Source organism: Mus musculus, chromosome 15, assembly GCF_000001635.26.
Source record: "Mus musculus strain C57BL/6J chromosome 15, GRCm38.p6 C57BL/6J".
In the NCBI taxonomy this organism is placed as follows: domain Eukaryota; kingdom Metazoa; phylum Chordata; class Mammalia; order Rodentia; family Muridae; genus Mus; species Mus musculus.
Window position 1 is genome coordinate 36,899,708 of NC_000081.6, and position 16,577 is coordinate 36,916,284.

Consider the following 16,577-nt stretch of genomic DNA (forward strand, 5'->3'; position numbering starts at 1 on the left):
AACATATAGTAGGGTTAAAGGGGCCTCAAAGACCTTCGAAGCTGGCTTCCTAGTGATTCCCTAGGCAGAGGCCTGACATGATCTGCTCAGGTCCACAGCAAATGCACACACACACTTGGTTCTTACTGGGTGGCAGTGATCTTCCACCACATCGGTGACTTTGTAGGGATTGCTGGGAGCTTTTTAAATCAGCACAGGGAACTGTAGGCTGGAGAAAGCCTTGCCTACAGGTGCTCTGCCTTGTGCTGCTTTCTCACAGGACTGCTCTTTTTCCAGGGATGCTCTTTGACCTCCACAACAGGGACCTCTCCTGGTGTAGGAGGGCCAGTGTGGACACAAGCTCCCTCTTATCTTACCTGGCTGCTTTATCAGGGGTGGCTCACTCCTTGCAAAGACAGGGCTGACAATCTGCCTCTCCACCCCTGCACCACCTCCTCCACCTCCTTGGCCTGGCCCTCTGCAGCCCTGGCTCCAGGCGACTCTGTCTGTGGAGAGCTTTCCTACCAGTGGCTCTTATGGGCAAATGATTCTGAGGAAGTCAGACAGCTAGGGAGGGTGGATGGCACAGAACGGTCATGGTACCGGCTGGTGATGGCAGAGGAGAAAGCAAATGCTGTGAACCCTGAGCCAGACGACTGTCCCCCACACAGAGGTGGGGCTGAGAGAACACTGCCTTCAATCCTAGTGTTACTGCCCCCACCTTCAAGAAGTAGTGTTGAGGTAAGACGACATCATTTGCTTTCAGGAGGCCATGGAGTCTGGAGTTATTAGGGTTAGAGCGTGCACTCTGGCAGCCATAACAAGCAAGTCTCAACCCCCTGTCCTGAATAAACAGACAAGCAATAGTGAGGAGCAGAGCTAAGAGACAGTTTATTCAGTGTGTTCCCACTGAGAAGAGAAACAAATAAGGGGGATGGCATTTCCCACCCCCACTCGCTCAAGCTCCCCTCCCCAGGCCCCTCCCCTCTTTCCTCAAATCCATGTTCAGGGAACTAACAGGAGGTTTCTGTTCAAATAGAGGGTAAGTGTGACACATAATTATACAGTCCTGGCCAAGGTGTGGTCCTGCCTGTTATTGATCTGACTTGGACTCTGGTTCCAGTCTGTCCTCCAAGACGGTCTGACGAATTGTTAGAAGGGTGTGAAATCTCTTCAGAGGAGACATGTTCCTCCTCTGTCTGGAAGCAAGTTTTAGGCTCCCCACCCCACCCCACCCCCACGCCGATGTGGGATTTCTGGGAAGTCCCAGTTTCCCTGAAGCCTTTCTTTAGAAGTCTGATAGCTCAAGCAGCACACACATCTCTCTTTAGACTGTATCTTCCCTCCTGCCCCTGGGCATCCTCAGGATTTTTGCTATCTTCTTGGCCTTGAGGTCAGATGGAGACACTCCAGCTACTTTTCCAAGCAGAGCAAATGGATAGTTCCCCTCTCGTGCCCTACCCCCTTTCCCAAGGACTTCTTTCCAGACAGCGTGCAAGAAACAGGGAATGTGAGATCTGAGGCAATGCTGGCCACTGCCCTTCTGGCTCTAGAGTCCTGTAGAGAGAGATACCCTACCTAGGGCAGTTCTGAAGAAGGCTACCATAGTGAGTGAGGTTTCTGGGTCCTGGGTTGTGATGTGCCTGACCTGAAGGGCAGGGGGCAGGCTTTCCTGATCCTTGAGAGATTCAACCATGGATGCTCAGAGTGAGATTTGCAGGCAAAGGCTAGGGCAGGATCAGAGGGGAGGTCAGCACAGAGCACGTGGGCCATGATCACCTGTTTCTGTGCCGTGAGCAGGGCTGCACAGGAAGGACTTTTGGGGTACATCGCATATATGTTAGGGCATCTTGCATGGTGGGCAGTCATGGCAGGGGCTTCTCCACTCTCTGTCAACAGTGCTAAGGATGGGATCCTCGTGCTCAGCCCTTAAGGAAGGGTGCAAACCTGAGGAAATGGTTGGGCGGGAACAGTGACAGAAAGCAGGAAGATGTCCTTGCTGCCTGCCTTTCCAAATGGTCTGTGTCCCTTCTGGAGCCTGACAAGGCAGATGATTCCAGCAAGAGGCTGCCCTGGCCACCCCAGGTGAGGTGGCATGGCAGGGCACCAGCATACTGCGGGATGGAGAGCCAGCCCTCCAACCAGCCTCCCCTCCTCATGTCTAACTTCCCAGAGACCCGCTTGCCCAGCCTCTGCACGGTGCCTGCTCTGGCTTGCTCTCTCCTTTTCCTCTCACCCCCACCCCGCATCTCCCTGGCTCTCAGCAGACTGCCGCCATCACCATGGCTACGCTTGCTTCTGCTTCTGCTCCACACTCAACAGGAGTCAGAGCTGGGGGAGGGAGGCCGGTCATTAGGCTTCCTGTTAAGCTGGGATCTCTCAAAGTCAGCTTGGGGCTGCACCCTGTATGTTCTGGGCCCAGCCGGTTCTTTGAGGGCTCACCTTCCATAGAAAAGATGGGCTTAACTAAACAGGATATCCTAGCCCAGGGAGGCTTAGTCATAGCCTGGGAGGATGCCACTAGCTCTCTGTCTCTCTCTCTGTGTGTCTGTCTGTCTGTCTGTCTGTCTCTCTCTCTCTCTCTCTCTCTCTCTCTCTCTCTGTGTGTGTGTGTGTGTGTGCGCGCGCGCGCAGGTACACATGTGTGTATAAGTGCACATACACATGTGTAGCTTCATGAGTGGAAGGAAGAGGAGAACCTTGAATGCCATTTCTCACATGCTCTCTACCTGTTGTTGTTGTTGTTGTTGTTGTTGTTGTTGTTGTTGTTGTTGTTGTTTTGAGACAGGGTATCCCCTGGCCTGGAACTCACCAAGTGATCTAGACTGGCTAGTCACCAAGTCCCAGAGATCTGTCTGTCTCTGCCTTCCCAGCACAGAGATTACAAGTTGGTGTCACAATGCTCAGCTTTTTTTAATTTTAATTTTTATTTTTTGCATGTGGTTAAATGTGAGTTCAGGTCCTCAGGCTTGCAAGATAATCACTTTACCAACTGAGACCTCTCCGTTGTAGAATATCGATGCATGGTAGTGTGTGGGTGTGACTGATGTCAAAGGTCACTCACTGAGTGATCACGGTAGGCTTAATGAAGTTACGACTGTCACCGTCAAGTTGCAGCTGAATAGGAACAGATTCTAATCAGTGCCTTCCCATTGTCAAGGGCATGAACTAACACAAATTAAGTATAGAACTCTGCTGAGTTTCAGTTTTCTTGTTTGTAAAATGAGGACAAGAACACCTAGTTTTCAAATTAAAGATAATTTATGCAAAATGGCTGGCACACAGTAGGTGCTAAGAAATGCCTCATGTCCTTTATTATTATAGAGGTCTGGGCCCTTTAAAAGGCATCATAGCATGAAAGACTGCTTTCCCTGACTTGAAGGCTACTGGGACTGGGTTTTAAGATGGATAGGCAGATTCCCAGCCTCACCTACAAGGAGATGTAGCCTTGAGCCCTGGTGTGGGAAGACAGCTGAGGTAGAGTTACCAGAGGTGAGCTCTAAGCTGAGGGTCTGGAGAGAGAAGTGAGCTGCCCAGACCCAGAGAATCTTGGAAAGTCTCAGGAACTGAGACACGAGATGCTGAGGAAGGGAGCAGATGGAGCCTGAAACAGAGAGGTTATTTTGAAGTAGACTTGCAAGGGCCAAGCTCTTCTCCCCCGCCCCCCACCCCACCCAGCAGGAGAGGGAGTTATTCATTAGAGAAACTGGACCAGAGAGACTTTGTGCTAGGGATGTCAGATGCAGAGAGAAGCTGGAGTGAGGTCAGAATTTGTATTAGAAATGAACTTCCTCCCTTGCCCCTGACCTTGGCTGGCAGGAGACTGAGAATTTCTTGCTGCAGAAACCAACCCACTCCGGAAACAATGAGTCTAAGTACATGTGTGTTGACTTGGGAGGTGCCTGGTGACCCTAAAAGGACCCCCCGCCCCTGCACAGCACTCCAGAACTTCCTATGGACTCTTCGGAGTTTTTATTGTTTTCATTCTCCTCTTCCTCCCCTTCTCCTCTCCTTCCTGAGACAGGGTATTGCTGTGCAATCCAAGCTAGCCATGAGCTCACCATATAGCTCAGGCTGGACTCCAGAGGCTTTTGTTTTTCTTAAATAAGATCATTTATTTTATCAGAAGTGTCAGATGCCCTGGAACTGGAGTCATGCATGTTTGTGAACCTTGATGTGCATACTGAGGTCCTCTGTAAGAACAAGAAAAGTGTTCTCTTTCCTTTTTCTTTTCTCTCTTCTCGTCTCTTCTCTTCCTTTTTTTTTTTTTTTTTGCCTCGGCTTGCCTGGAACTCATTATGTAGTCCAGGTTGTTTCCAACTCAGAGAGGTCTGCCTGCCTCTGCTTCTAGAGGGCTGGCATTAAAGGCATGTACCATCACACCCAGTACAAGTACTCTTCATTGCTGAGTCATCTCTCTAGGCCCTGGCCTTGAACTTTTGATCTCTGCTGATGACAACAGAGTCATGAAGTGGAAAAGCAAAGGAGACAAAGGATGAACAGCAGAAGAAACTGGAGACAAATGTAAGTTGTTGTCCGGAGAAGCAGGGAGACGTGTATCCACATGCTGTGTGAAACCGTGTAAGTAGGGCAAGAGTTACTGAGAGTTAAAAATATTAGAGGAGATCTCAAAGCTTTTAGTACAGCATTGAAAGGTAAAGTTGACAAAATGTACCTGGCCTAGTTTCTTCTCTCTTGCTGTGAGGAATAACCATGTCCAGAAACAACTTGGGGAAAAGAGTTTATTTCAGTTTATACCGCCAGGTAAAAGTTCGCCATGGAGGGAAATCAGGAAAGCTGCCTACTAGGTTCATGCTCAGTTGTTTTCTCACACGGCCTAGACAGCTGCCTAGGGAATGACACCGCCTACAATGGGCTTGGCCCTCCTACATCAACTAACAACCAAAAAAAAAAAAATGCCACAGACACACAGGCCATGCTCATGGAGGCCAGTCTTCAGTCGGGAGTCCCTCTCCACAGGTGATTCTTGTTTTGTCAAGAGGCAAAACAAACAAATACACTAACTAGTACAGACTCTGAAATGACCCTCTTAAAAGACAATAAAAGGCAAACATAAAGAAACGGGAAAAGCAATCCAGAAGGCTCAGCATTTAAGAAGTGGTTCTAAGAGAAAATGATGGTTAGGGACTCATTAAACAAACAATTTAAGAAAAATGGCCTGGATGGCGAAGACTGCACCGCCCAGATCCCTGTGAGCAGTTGACTGCACCACGTGACAGAGCAGGGACACAGCAATCGTAAGAGTTTTCCAGAAGAAGAAGAGATTGAATGTATGACACGGTGCTTCCCATTAGCAGCATGGAGAATAAGATACATGGAAAGCTGTCCTCAGTGCTCCAGGGCAGAGTTTCCCCTAAATTTCTTCCCTAACCACACTCCTCAAAAAGTGTGATTGTTAGTGCCAGACATTATCAATCCACAAAGACACATGAGAACATGAAATAATGCACAAAAAATTTACATCCAACTTTTGTTGTATTAGAAGCTGCTAAAGACTCCATTACAAAACAGGAAGGCCAGCTAGGCATGGTGCTGTCAGCATTGAGGAGGAAGGGGAGGCAGATCTCTGTGAGTTCAAGGCCAGCCTGATCTACATGTCAAGTTCTAGGCCAGCCAGGACTTCACTGTCTCAACAAAACAAAACAACAATGATAAAAATCCACAGAAATAAAACAAAAAAGGGAAGCTTGTGATCTAGGGAGATGACAGAGAATCCCAGAAGATAGCATTGCACAGGACTGGGGAGCTCTGAGAGGCACCACATTAGCAAAGCAATACAACATTAGTCCATGGGTTTGAGCACCCAGAAAGGATGTGAAGTTGACCTACAAAGCAATACCCAAAGACGTGGATGTTTTAGGAAAACAGCAATCAAAATTTGGAGGAATTGTCCTCTGTTGGAAGGAGGATACACTGAGACAAAGGGTCTCCTTTCAATTTATGACTTGGGGCAGCAGTGGATAATGTTTATTTTACAAAATCATAATAATGGAATTTTACCAAAGGTGCATAAACAGTTATATTGGAAGGAGAGAGTACACAGGAAGGAGAGTGAATGATCTAAGCCATCCATCTACAGTGACTGTGGTCGTGTGTGTCTGGACTCTCAGCTCCTAGGTGGAGGCTGGAGGACACAGCAGTCATCCCCTGAGCTAGGCACCAAGCTCCAGTCCAGTTGACTATATCTCAAGCTCTAGGCCAGCCTGGATACAGAATGAGGCCCTGTTTCAAATAAATATATATAATTTTGAAATATTCACTTGTAGTGAAAAGAATTCTTCAAAAAAGAAAAGTGTGTACCTGTATTCTTAAAATAGAACTAAAAGTTGAAAAATTAGCAATGATGTAAATGGCTGTGTTGATTCCAAGTTTTGAGAATAAGACAGTCTACCATAATTTAAAGCCATATTTGAAGCAAGCTTTAATTAAACACTGGTCAGGTAGATGGCTCTGGCAAGGTCCATCTCAGGGTTCCAAAACAATGGCCCTGAGTCATGCTTTACAGAGCTTAGGACGGCAAAACCCATAATTCACCACACTTCCCATCACATCCAATCAGGGGCAAGCATACATCCTGACATGTTTCCTGCCCATCTATCTTCTGACATGTGATCAAGCACATCTGGTGTAGACGGTCAAACAAAGGCAGGACAAACGGGAACAAGTTCTTCCTTTTCTCCTTCTCCTTCTCCTTCTCCTTCTCCTTCTCCTTCTCCTTCTCCTTCTCCTTCTCCTTCTCCTTCTCCTTCTCCTTCTCCTTCTTCTCTCCTCCTCCTCCTCCTCCTTCTCCTTCTCCTTCTAGCTTTATTTATTTATTATATATATATGAGTACACTGTAGCTTTACAGATGGTTGTGAGCCTTCATGTGGTTGTCAGGAATTGAATTTTAACCTCTACTCACTCTGTTCGCTCACTCCAGCCCAAAGCTTTATTTATTATAATACATAAGTACACTGTAGCTGTCTTCAGACACACCAGAAGACAGAAGACGCATCAGATCTCATTACAGGTGGTTGTGAGCCACCATGCGGTTGCTGAGATTTGAACTCAGGACCTTCGGAAGGGCAATCAGTGCTCTTACCCGCTGAGTCATCTCACCAGCCCCACCGGAACATATTCTTAACTGTCTTAATTGCAAATGGAATCCTTAACTTGCAAGGTGTATTTTTCCTGTTTTAGTTTCCCATTAACTTGCGAGGTGTATTGTTCATGTTCCTGTTTTGGTCTCATAGTTGCTTCTGGAAATAAAAGAAAGATGAATGGGACTGTGGTCAAGTGACCTTTGTAAATGATTGGCAGTGTTAGTTAAGAATGAGCTGGGATGTAACGCTGTGCTAGGCTGATCAGTGGGAACAAGGTCTTGGGTTCAGTCCCCAACACACAAACAAACATATGGTACTTAAATTTCCTAGAAATGAGGAAACTGGGTCCGATGTGGCCAGTGGTGTCTTTGTCTTCTGGAAGATGCCTTGGGGTGCTTTGCAAACTCTTCAGTCAATGCTAAGTCAGCAAATATCAGCAGAGGTAAAGGCAGATTACCAGAATTTTTGGAATTGGCGCTGTCTTTTCTGCCAATAGTAAAGGCCAGCAAAGGTGTCATATATTTTCAAGGCATCTTAGCAAGCTAGGAAGCAACCAACTCCCTGCCTTCAGAGGCAAACCCCAAGACCTAGGCAGGTTTATGGTTCAACAGCAGTCTCTGATGAAACAAACACCCAAACAAGGGAGCCAACATCTAGGCCACACAGCCCAGCTCAGCCTTTAGCTTACTCTCGTCTTTTCGCTGTCTGATTACGGTAGCTAGAGACCCGAGATGGAAACACCCAACTGGAATCACCGTTGCACAGACCCACCAGAGAGAGATAATGAGGCTGTTGTTTAAAGTCACTGAGTTTTGGGACACACATCTCAAGCTGAGTCCGGTGTGGCACACTTGTGGTTAGAGCACTTTCAGGGAAAAAGTGGGATGATTCTGACTTCGTAGTCAACCTAGCAAGACCCTGCCCCAACTCCTCCTGTCCCCCCACTCCCCCCCCCCCAAAAAAAAAACCATTCTGGACTAGTCTGACTTGTCCTGCAGCTGCGGTGAGAGGAAAGGCTCAGGTTGACACTCAGGCTGAGAGGAGCGTTGACATTACTAAAGGGAGGTCAGAGTGTGTCAGGGACTATGTTACATCACCCTGGGAACAAAAGGCCCGATGGGAGGTGGGGTTTTTGTTTTGTTTTGTTTTGGTTTGGTTTGGTTTGGTTTGGTTTGGTTTGGCATACTGTGTAGGTCAAGGCCCCTTAGAGATAGATCAAAGGGGTCACCTAAGACCATTGGGGGAACACATTACAATGTAAAACAGGAGCAAAATTAGCTATGAAGAACCAACAAAAATAATTTTTTGGTTGGTGATTAGTTATTTCTCTGCCAGTGTAATGAGCCAGTTCAAACCTGATTAGAGTCTATTAAATGCAGGCTTATTGGGAGACTGCTCTTGGGTGAGCAAGTTCACCAGCCCCAGGGAAGGAGGCAGAGAAGTCTCCACCAGAAGGGAGAGAGAGGAGTGGGGGAAGAGAGAGAAAGAAGGCACGTGCAGAAAGAGGGAGAGAAGAGAAAAGAGGGAAAGAGAAGGAGAGAGAAAAAAATGTCTTCATTATATAGGGAAGAGTTCCTGGGGGAAGGGCAGCCCAGCCCCTGAGCTGGAAAGTTCAGGGGTGGGTGCAGGGTATGCCAAGTAGGGACTGGGAGGTGCTGGGAGAACCTGGGGACCAGGTCTACTCTGCTTTGGTGGAATGTGCACCTCAGTCCCTTGTCCTGGGGTCTGAAGTCAAACAGTTGGGGGTCACCGCAACATGAGGAACTGTATGAAAGGGTCACAGCATTAGGAATGTTTAGAAACACTGGTTTAAAGTGTCACTGTCTAAGGCAATTACAGAATCCTCTAGATAAGAGCTTCAAAACATCCAGGGCTATCTCCGTTTGTACAATTAGGCAGGAAGTAAGAGCAATGAGCCTAAGTGGTAACAGCATGCCCAGTGGTGGTGGTGAACAGCAATGACCGCTAAACGCGCTAGCCATCTCCATGTGCCTAGGATGCCATCTCCATGTGCCTAGGATGCCATCTCCATGTGCCTAGGATGCCATCTCCATGTGCCTAGGATGCCATCTCCATGTGCCTAGGATGCCATCTCCATGTGCCTAGGATGCCATCTCCATGTGCCTAGGATGCCATCTCCATGTGCCTAGGATGCCATCTCCATGTGCCTAGGATGCCATCTCCATGTGCCTAGGATGCCATCTCCATGTGCCTAGGATGCCATCTCCATGTGCCTAGGATGCCATCTCCATGTGCCTAGGATGCCATCTCCATGTGCCTAGGATGCCATCTCCATGTGCCTAGGATGCCATCTCCATGTGCCTAGGATGCCATCTCCATGTGCCTAGGATGCCATCTCCATGTGCCTAGGATGGCTGCGTTGACCTGACTGTGCCCTGACATTTAGTAAAACGTTATTCTGCTTGTGCCTTTGTGACTGTTTCTGACAAGGATAATGTCTGAGCTGGTTGACTGAGCACAACAGTCTCTGTGCTCTAAGATGAGAGGCTGAAGGTCTGCACTGAACCAAGAGTGTGATGGCCCCATTCCTGCTTGGCTGAGTTCAGCCAGGATCCTGTCTTCTCTACGTTTCAAATTAAAACTTCTTACATCAATGTCAGCCACTTTGTCAAGGTGTCAAGGTGTCAAGGATGAAAAATTAGCCAATCCCCTATCTAGCTATCCACTTATTTAATGGCTGTGCTTCTCTGGAGAACCCCAAAACAACATCTGACCCCCTGAGTTCACAATGATGTGATAAAGGAAACGTTGCTATTTTTCTCTAGATTATAGATGTGGGAACTGGGGCACAGGAGTCCTGGGTTCACATATGGCCTGGAATATAAAGCCAGTTATACTCCTGAGTCCCCAGGCTAGAGACTCAGGACACCTCCCACCTGCACAGGCCTGTTAAGCAGGTTTTCCTCCTGAGAAAGGGGAAACTCTGCCATCTTAGTAGGTCAGAGTGCCTGGCTCTTGGCAGCTCATTATGGTCATAAAGACATTTTTAAGAAAAAAAAAAGTAAAAATACATACATACATACGTATGCACGTATGTAAGTATGTATGTATGTATGTATGTATGTATGTATGTATGTATATTTGAGACAAGTTCTCTCAGTATAGTACTGGGTGTCCTGAGCTCACTGTGTACACCAGGCTGGCCTTGAACTCGCAGAAACCTACTTGCCTCTGCCTCTTGAGTTCTGGGATCAGAGGTGCGTATGACAACAGCCAGTTTAGGTTGTGTGTTTCTTTTTGTTGTTGTTTGCTTGTTTGCTTTGTTTTTGTAAAGATTGTACTTATTATTTTAATTATGAGTGTTTGGCTGCTTGTACGGAAGGGTGTCACATACATGCCTGGTGCCCATGGAGGCCAGAAGAGAGGGCATTGGATCCTTGGAACTGGAGCGACAGATAGTATGAACTGCTATGTGGGTGCTGGGAATTGAACCCCCAGCTCTGCTCTTAACACCTGAGCCATCATGGGAAGCTAGTCAGTGGAAGGGTCTGGGCATCCATGTCTTCTGAGAACATGTCAGGAGGTTAGGCTAGCTGAAGTGGGCAGGAGGGAAACACACAGGAAGGCACAGGAAGCTTTGTAGGGGACCAGCTGTCCTTACCCATCTCCCTCCACTTCTTGCCTCCGCTCCAACCCCTCCCCCAGGATGCCAGACTCAGCCCTGGAAAGCTGACTCCCTGCACTGTGCACTGCACAGTGGAGTAGCTCAAGGCCACCTACGTCTGCTTCAAACACTGTGTGTGCAACAAGAAAAGGGACTGAAAACCTAAAAAAAAAAACAACCTAGGTCAAAAGAGAAAAGGAATTATAAAAAAAAAAATGCAAGTCATGATTAAAGCACTTGTCATTCCCAAAGATGTTCTGTGTTGTCCTGAAGTCAAGGGAAGGGGACAATAGCACTATCTCAGTGACCACTGACTCAGCACCTTCAGTGTGCCAGCATGGTGGAGGCTGCGTTTATGTCTCCACCTGGCATCCTCATGGATGCCTCAAAGCTTTACAAATGACTATGACAAGGGTCACTGCTTCCTGCAGGCAGTGCCAGGCGACTGGGGACCAGCTTTGCGGGTCACAGATGTGCATCACCTTGGAGCAGGTGATGCTTTGCTGAGTCCTGGGGCATGCATCTCAGGATGGATTCAAGTGAATTGAGACCTGCTGATCTCTGGGAACATCAGCCAACACTTGCCCACACTTGCAAGCTTCGCCTCTGCAGAAGCCAGCCTCCGTTGCTACTCTACTCTGTGGGTTGGAGAAGAGGCAGTCCACCTAGCAGGCCGTCGTGGGTGAAGGACAAGTGAATTCTCTGGGATTCCACGGTGGACAGGTCAGAGTTCAGCTTTTGCTCCCTTGAAGAGTGGACTTGTTCCTCATCCCACCCCTCTCGCTTCTTCCACGTCCTCTCCATGCTCAGGACTGGTGAGAAGGGGAGGCCTCATCTCCACACACTTTTCCCCCTTGCAGTGAACAATACCTTCTGGTTCGCTCATACACAGGAGCACGTGTGGAGAAAGGGGTTGGGTTGCCCACATACAGGCCAGGCAGCAGGGGGCCAAAGGACAATGGCCAGCAAAAGTCAGACTGACACCTGTGGTGGTGTCGATCTGGAGGGCAGGCTTGACTCAGGCCTGGTCACTTCAAGGTGCAGGGCAGGAACAGGGGAAGTGGCCAGTCAGAGGGTTTGAGTAAAACAGCTTTGCATGGGATGAGAAGTCTGCACACACAGCTTCCCCTTGTAGCTGGAGCTGACCTCGGCCTCCGTTTCTGCTCTCCCAAGCTCTGCTCTCTCCGCACACTTGGTCACTTAAGGTTTTGGTCTCTTTTGCTTCTATTTGGGTTTTACTGGCCTGGCATTTCCTCATTTTTAATTGGATTTTTTTAAGTTCTTTGAAAGCAGGGATTTTTTTTTCCAGCTTCCCCCAGTCTCCAGAGGGCTGACAGTACTGAGTATACCAGAATGTCTAATAAACACCTACAGGAAGCAATACACAGAGGCACATATCAGTAATTCTAGCAGCCTAAGACAGGAAGAATGCCATGAGACCCGCCTGGGCTTATGTAGAGATTTCCAGGTCAGCCGGGGCTACATAGCAAAAACAGTCACCAAAGACGAATGAATAGGAAGACAAAAAAACAAAACAACAACAACAATGACAGAATCAGTAATGGGAAAGGATTTAATTCGGCAGTGGGGTGTGGGGGTGGAACCCCCCAATTTCACATCTGGTCCCAAGCAACATGAAATAATTCAAAAAAGGACCAAATAGAGTCTCCATCATTTGATGCTTAGGGAGGAGGCTGGGGACAGTGAACAATATTTAACTTGGCTCCCAGGGGGCTTTTCCCAATAGAATTGATGACCAAAGTCAAATATAACTATAAACATTAATTTCAAAGTCAAATACTTGGTTGAAGATTTTGTGCTATGCAGGGTTACTAAGCTACTATTTGTTCTATATGGAAAGGGGACAGAAAGGGGTCAGATAATACACTCTGTCCAAAGACAAAATGCTCAGGGAGGTGAAAATGACCCTCTCTGGGTTCTAGTTTTATAAAGAGAGGGATTAAAAAGAAACAAGTGAGCTGATTCCAAAATTACCTTTAATATTAATTTTGGTCACAGTAATTCTTCTGTCTAGCTCTGGCTGTCAAGTTGACAAGAAGTCCGGGTGAGTCTCAGTTGAGCGATTGCCCTGATCAATCAAATGATGCTGTAGGTGTGTCTGTAGGATGTCTTCATTATTGGTTGCTGTGAAAGGGTCAAGCCCGCTGTGGTGGCGCCATCCCTGGGCTGGTGGTCCTGGCAAAGCTGGCTGACCATAAGCCACAGAGAGCCTTTCCTTCCAGTGAGCATCTTTCCTCCGTGGTCTCTGCTGAGATCCTTCCAGTAGGCTCCTTCCTTGAGTCCTTCCCCCCCCCCCCACCTTGGCTCCCCTTCCTGACTGACTGTAGCCTGTAAGCTTAGTAAACCCTTTCTTCCCTCGGGTTACTTTTGGTCAGCATTGTATGACAGCAACAGAGAAGCAAACTAGAGCAGAAATAAAGGTGCAAGCAGAAACTCAGGAACCCTCACCCTGCTCTCCTGCTCCCTGGGATAAAGGTGCAAGCAGGAACCCCTCCCCCATCTCACTCTCTGTCACCTGGGATACATCTCTTCAGAGGAAAACACTGTCCTGCCCTTTAAATGTGCATTTTCTTCCAGTAGATACTCCCCGATTCTTTCATTTTAGACACATCTTAACTTTCTCCTAAGGAAGAGAATTTAGCCTTTATATCGCATACGAGCATGCAAGCACAAACTCAGTCTTCACTATGGACACATTAACAGTCATGATTTATGTTAACATATTTTAATGCGTACCATCACGTATTGTTCATCATTAAGCCTTAACATCTCCTGTACTTTCTTTCAAGGTGCGTCACTCTCGCCTTGCTGTGCAAAACGCCTGACAGACGGAAGTAAGGTAAGGCAGGATTTATGTGCTAACTTGGTTTCCACTGCTTTTATTACTACTATAAAAATGTCTTTTAAAACCTTATTCTCGGTCTCCATTAGCACTCATTTCTCCCACTTGCCCACACAATTCCTTGCTGATTTCCTCAGGAACAGCATAAAAGCCCAACCTGTTAACTACATTCTTCACAGGAAACAGCCCATGCCAGGAAAGAGAGGGGAGGGGGTCAGAGGAGGAGTGGACTATCCAGGTTCCATAACAGGCCAACCGGAAATTCACAGCACCCAGATGCAAAGACGTAGCCTTACCATGGTTAGTCTAACGAAAGTGCTCTGGGGAGGACCTGGCCTGGTGGCCTGCTCGAGTTCTTGCAAAACATTATTGACCTGTGCCAAACCGAGAGCAACGGCTACCAGGAAGAAGAGGGGACCAGGCAGGCAGCCTGTGTGAGTGTCACAGTCTCCATCCATGGCCACCATGGTGGGGAGCATAGCGGCAGGCAAGCAGGCACGGTGCTCAAGCAGTAGCCAAGAGCTTATATCTCCATCTACAAGTAGGAGGCAGAGAGCTGGAATAAAGTGAGCTTTGAAACCTCAAAGCTGAGTCCCCGTCCCCGTGCCACACCCCTTCCAACAAGCTCACACCTCCTAGTCCTTCTCAAACAGTTCCACCAACTAGGAAGCAAATATTCAGATATAAGAGTTTCTGGGGTCTGTTCTCATTCAAACTACCACAGGTACGCAAAGTCTAAAGGGCACCAAAGGCAAAACCATTATTGTAGTGTTGGACAGGTTACAAAATGTCATAGATGGTGGGAAATGCCTTGAGGGAATGAATGTTTCACAAAGCATAGCAACCGTGGGCCGCAACAGTAGGGTTCACACTACAGAGAGAGAAACTGTGCCATCCAGGAGTGGGCTGGGGAGCCCTTCCAGAGAGCAGCTCTGTGCGAGCTACCCAAACTTGGTGCTCACCAAAACTTGATTCCACTCTCTGAAAACCCTGTGAGTTGCTTGGGAGTGGGGAACCCTGGGGTGTCACATCGAGAGACGTACGAGGAGATAGCATACTGCTTCTGGGCTCACGAGAGTTGAGGGTGGCATGTGAACAAGAAGAGAGATGCCCAAGACCTTGCACCGAAGATTTCCTATTCAGCAGTCAACCAGTGAACCTGAGAAAGGTCCAGGAGACAAAACAGGGTCTAAAGGTAAGCCCCAGGAGCCTGGGTCAGATGACAGCGCACAGCATGTACCAATAATGAAAAAAACTCTATATGCCAAATTGGGGGCCTGCAGGATGAGGGTGGGTGGGCCACTGGCTACCAGTGTTGTGCAGAAGAGCCCTAGTAGCTGTAACAGGACCGTGGGAGAGGTACACTAGGTCCTCTAGGCCCCAGAGAATGCTTTGCTTGGCTGGGAAGGCACAGTCTCACAGAGGAAGGCTGGGTAGAAGGCCTGACAAGCTTCAGGGCAGCAGTCGCCCTCCTTGGAAATATCGTTACAGATGTGACAACTAGATTTGTCTTGTTTAACAAGGGGGTGGGTATCTTAACTGACAAGAGAGTGACCTTTGAACCTTTGGGGTTTCTCTGCTTTGGTAAATGTTTTCCCTAAAGTCACTCCCATGACCTGGTCTAAGAAAAGGAGGTTCAATATTGACAATCCACATATATCAAAACTAGGACCATAGGCCAGACCTGGGGCCAAGGTCTTTCCACTGCTGGGGGATCAGGGTAGGGAGGGGCCACATTGATCCTGGGAGAGCTCTGGGGGAAGGAAGAGGACACCTCGATCCTGGGAGAGCTCTGGGAAAGAGGAGAGGACACCTCGATCTGTCTTCAGGCTCTTTCTTCTTGAGTGGTGGGGGCTGTGGTGGCGCCTGCTGCTGCTGTGACTCTCTCATTCCACCATTGTTGTTGCAGCAATGGCTTCAGCAGAATTTGGAGGGGAGTCTAGGGATATGATTTAGACTCATGGTTTTAAAACCTGGCAGTCCATTGTGGTAGGAAGACATGTCAGAATGAATGAAACCTAGGCCATGAAACCTTTCTTCTTCATGTCATAGCACACTGGGAGCAGAGAATGAGACTGGAAGATGGACACAGGCTGTGACACTCAAAGACTACGTCCCACCTTTTCCCAAATCATCATCAGGTGGAGCCAAATGCACAAAATAGGACCCTGTGAGGGACATTTAGTATTTAAATAATCACATATGCCTGGCTTTCTCTGTTTAAAGGTTTTGTTTTATTGTTAATTATGTATATGTATGTTTCTGTATATGGGTATGTGCTTGTAAGTGCTGATGCCTGCAGGGGCAAGAAAAGGGCACCGGATCCTTTGGAGAGCGTCACCGGCCTTTGTGAGCCACCTGATAGAGATGTGGAGTCTCTGAACCCAGGTCCTCCTCAAGGGCAGTGTGTGCTCTTAACCAGAGGCATCTCTCCAGCCCAGTGGATTTGTTCTTTAGTATCTTAAAGAAAGGGAGGGAGGGAGGGAGGGAGGGAGGGAGGGAGGGAGGGAGGGAGGGAGGGAGGAAGGAAGGAAGGAAGGAAGGAAGGAAGGAAGGAAGGAAGGAAGGAAGGAAGTCTCCCATTCCGCTTTCCTTTCTCTAGGGAGCTGCTGCTTGGTATTTAGCTTTTTGGGTTGGTTCTCAGATTTTCTCTTTCCTCCGTTGCTCGGCTGCCCTGGGAGAGTGTTCTCACAGCCACCATGTCCACCTGCTCTAGTGAAACGCTGTAGCTGCCCTCACCTGCACGTTTGCTATAGCATCTGCTATCCTTACTCATCACGATCTGAAAATTTCAGTGGCAAATTACAGATATAAACCACATATAAGTTTTAAGTTGTTCACCAATCCAAGCGGTGTAATGAGATCACGTGCTGGTCTGCTCAGTCCTGCCCGACACGAGAGTCAATATCCCTTTGTTCTGAGTGTCTGTGTTGTATATAGTACCTGCTCTCACCATGCAGGTCTTAAGTAACCTTTGACAGGAGCCTAAAGCTGCCTCACGGTTCC

General features: G+C 47.9%; 1 long non-coding RNA gene across 1 annotated transcript; it reads left to right on the plus strand.

Moving 5' to 3' along the window:
* Positions 1-10,947: 10,947 nt before the first annotated feature.
* Gm34529 lies at positions 10,948-15,896 on the plus strand. Its single transcript, XR_383942.3, has 3 exons — positions 10,948-11,431; positions 13,519-13,568; positions 15,624-15,896. It is a non-coding gene; the product is annotated as a predicted gene, 34529 (long non-coding RNA).
* The last annotated feature ends 681 nt before the right edge of the window (positions 15,897-16,577 follow it).